Source organism: Lagopus leucura, unplaced genomic scaffold, assembly GCF_019238085.1.
Source record: "Lagopus leucura isolate 7727_CA_CO unplaced genomic scaffold, USGS_WTPT01 Super-Scaffold_73, whole genome shotgun sequence".
In the NCBI taxonomy this organism is placed as follows: Eukaryota; Metazoa; Chordata; class Aves; order Galliformes; family Phasianidae; genus Lagopus; species Lagopus leucura.
The window spans coordinates 27,030,210-27,033,744 of record NW_024962252.1 but is presented as its reverse complement, the minus strand read 5'-3'; the positions used below and the strand labels follow the sequence as shown (position 1 = coordinate 27,033,744).

The window sequence follows — 3,535 nt, the reverse complement described above, 5'->3', positions numbered from 1 at the left end:
ACAGACAAACAGAGATTAGATGTGAGGAGGCAGTCACATAAAATTGCAGTAGGAGAGCACAAAGCAGTGACAACCCTTTGGAAGATTCAATTGCAGTAAAGCTTGTTCTATGAGAGTAAAGCTATACAAACTCCATTTACCATAAAATGTTGCCCTTTATCCCTTCATATATGGGACATCCCTTCATCTGAGTGACATGATTTAGTGGGCATGGTGGTGATGGGTTGATGGTCGGACTAGATGGTCTCACAACTACTTCTCTTCCTAGAGAAGTGGCTTCACGTACTGTAGCAGGTTCAAGGCTAATGTATCGGGCCACACAAGCCCACTGCAGTCTGATTTCCGTTTACTTGTGTCTTGGCAGAAGCAGTAACTAAGACCTCTCTCTTCTGTTCAGCTGCAACATTTACAATGTTTTAAGTCACCTGAGATCTCCAAAGGAGTTCTTTGGAGGAACGTCATCTTTGGAGCATCAGCTTAGTGACAGGCACAAGTAGATGCTAAGAATTATGTGTAGGTAAGCACAACATACTTACCTACATGGTAACATTCATGTGAACATCCTAGGCAGTTCAGCTAAATATGTTTGTATATTACATAAGAGAATATATGCAGCCAGAATAAGGGTATATCTTATTATTCTATATGTCTAGAAACCAGAAGCATAAACTGTTTCCACTTTAGTTTTTAATTGGCAGTTTAACAGTGAGAGAATTTCAATGTTCATGATATAAGGGCATGGTCAGGATGGCCGAGCGGTCTAAGGCGCTGCGTTCAGGTCGCAGTCTCCCCTGGAGGCGTGGGTTCGAATCCCACTTCTGACAGCTCACTGTACTTTTGAAAGCACGCTTGCAATGTCATCCTGAACAACCTGCTCCAGGCTATTGTGCTTGAACAGGGGCTCGCACTCAGGGGACCTTTCAGACCTTCTGAGAAGTCCCCTACTTCTGCACACCTCAACCATTATGGGATTGATAAGACTTAAAGTTAGGGAAGATTCAGTTGAAGCTATGCGTTTTGGCTCCAGATAGTTGAGCTGAAATCAAACAACTGACTCTTGTTATGACCTTAGATGGTATTTAACCTTGATTCATCTTAACCACGATTCAGAAAGTTTTAAGTTACAATCCTCATCATCTCCCAGCGAAAAGCCAGCCTTCAAGAGACTCTGGAGGGGTGGCACAGAAGTCACTCACCTGAGTGGTTAATGTCACCCTGGCGACCTGTTTTAGTGTGGGCTGTGATACCAGCTGGAAGAGCATTTACAGCTTAGACTGGACAGCTCATCATCACACAGGTCGAAAGCAAAAACTGTTGGACTGTCCAACAGATTTGCTGAAGGAAAGTCCTATAAAATGCTGCCATTCTCTGCAATGTGTTTAGAAAATGTCCTCTCGTATGCAGTAAGCAGTGCTGAGTTAAACAAAACCTGTGGAACATAGAGAAAGGCAAATTATAGAGTCATAGAATCATACGAGATGAAAGGGAGCCTTAAATATTATCTGGCCCAACTCACCTACAAAGGTCAGGGACACTCATAGCTCTATCAGGTAGCTCAAAGCGCCATCCAGCTTGACCTTGGATGTTTCCAGGAACACGGCATCCACCACCTTTCTGGGCAACCTGTTCCAGTGCCTCACCACCCTTACTGTGAAACACGTTTTTCTTATTATGAAAACCTCTTGCTTTGGATATCTTATATGCAAAGAATTGTTTCTGAGAGAGGTTCAGAGCTCTGTGTCACTGGGTCAATCACCTTCCTGTATAATCTTTTAAGCGAAAGATTGTGGTGTGGAATTATTGTGAGAAGTGCCAAATTTTATACGCTTTGAAGGCTGGATGGTACAGCAGTCTTCTCTTCTTCATTAACAATGTCAAATCTTGCCAGAAATGACTGCTGTGCAAACGGAGAACACTCTTTGCTATGCTAAAATTAGCCAGAATAGGGTGTTTCCTAATCAAATCTTGTCCTGGATTGCCAAATGATGTATAGCTGTTTGTGTTGCAGATAACGCTCCAGTGGGGACTACACTTAAATCCCTCAAAACTCATACTGAGCAAGACCTCTGGCTGAACTTTAACTTTGTGCTCAGAAGTGCGAGACTGGTGCTATAAGCCACCCAGATCTGCATCAAACACTATGACTCTAATTGCACACTTAGCTAACAAAGATCAACTTAGATTAAGTGAGCAATAAATTCCTAGCTGTACAAAATGAACAAAACTACATTTCAGATTAGCATAATCTGTATGTGGGGCCACTTGCAGAGGTAATGATGGCAGCAGAGGAACAAAGTGGCTGTTTAAACATTGGTAGGATCTTAGTACCTCTTGCATTTGCGTGCAACAGATGTTTCTCTGAGTTGGTCAGTTGTATTGTATAAGCTATAAAATAAAGACAGGAGGCTTAACAAATGATTGGCACGGATCCAACACTTAAATCAGCTTCAAGTAGTATGAGAAATGATGCCGCTTTGAGGGCAACTACAATGAAAATCTATTCTGATGGAGTGTACCTATTCCATTTTGGCTGATTGCTGTTTGAACTCCCCCTGCTTACAAGTACATCAGGGAGTATATATTTCAAAAAACCATTGCACGGTATTGTTAAGCACACTGCATGTATTTATACTGTCTAAACGTTTGAAGTTACAAGCCACATATGAGTTTCTAATTTCTTTCCATTTTTAATATGCCCCGTTGGAAAATGTCAGTGCATCCACACGTTGCACTTGTGGTGCCATTCTGACCCTCTGTAACCTTTGCAATACATATCAGAGTCAGAGGCTGGAGTCTCTGAAACTTCCAGAGCTGAACGCTTATGGAAATCACCCTATGTCCTCTCTGCTCTTTTCTACAAAGAACAGAGATCTACAAAGCCTCTCTCACCAGGCTGTCATGGAGTCCTGGCTCATTTCTATGCATAGGTCAGCTAAAGCATACTCCCCTGGTCTGAGGATTCCTGTGGTGGAGATCTCTGAGAAGGGTTAGGTGGTTGGATCTAAGAATTGCACTAATTTCCTCCAGCTATCTGGTCGTCTGGAGAGGAAGGAACAACAAAATGTATCTTTTCCTCCTGTTGAGGAAAGGCCCTAGTGCCCAGAAGCGCTTCCTTTCTTGAATCTCTTTCAGAAAAAAAGGCTGTTTCTTACGCCTCTGGAACCCACACAACCTGGTCTTAAGGCCTTCCTTAAGGACAGCAGGCCGAACATTACTTCTGGTGCCACGTGACAGAATTATACCTCCAGAGAGTTCTCTGCAAACGTCATCACTTTAAATTATAGTGGTTTAATGCTATGCACGTGTTCAGTCACACCTCACACCCTGCACTCAAACCACTGCCATTTTAAAAGTGTTTGCATACAGCAGGAATCTCCTGAGACACCTCTCCATGCTCCCACCCAAGAAAAAATTTAATACAAACAGAATAAGTTTGAATATTGGAATATAACATCAGAGAACCCCAAGCAGATTTTGTATATTCTCATATAGTGATTTTTTTTTCTTTGAGTGAGATCTGTCAGCCTTTAAGACT

The 3,535-nt window shown here is 42.3% G+C and overlaps 1 non-coding gene across 1 annotated transcript; it reads left to right on the top strand.

Annotated features, from left to right (window-relative positions):
• Nucleotides 1-741: 741 nt before the first annotated feature.
• TRNAL-CAG lies at nt 742-824 on the top strand. Its single transcript has one exon. It is a non-coding gene; the product is annotated as a tRNA-Leu (tRNA).
• The last annotated feature ends 2,711 nt before the right edge of the window (nt 825-3,535 follow it).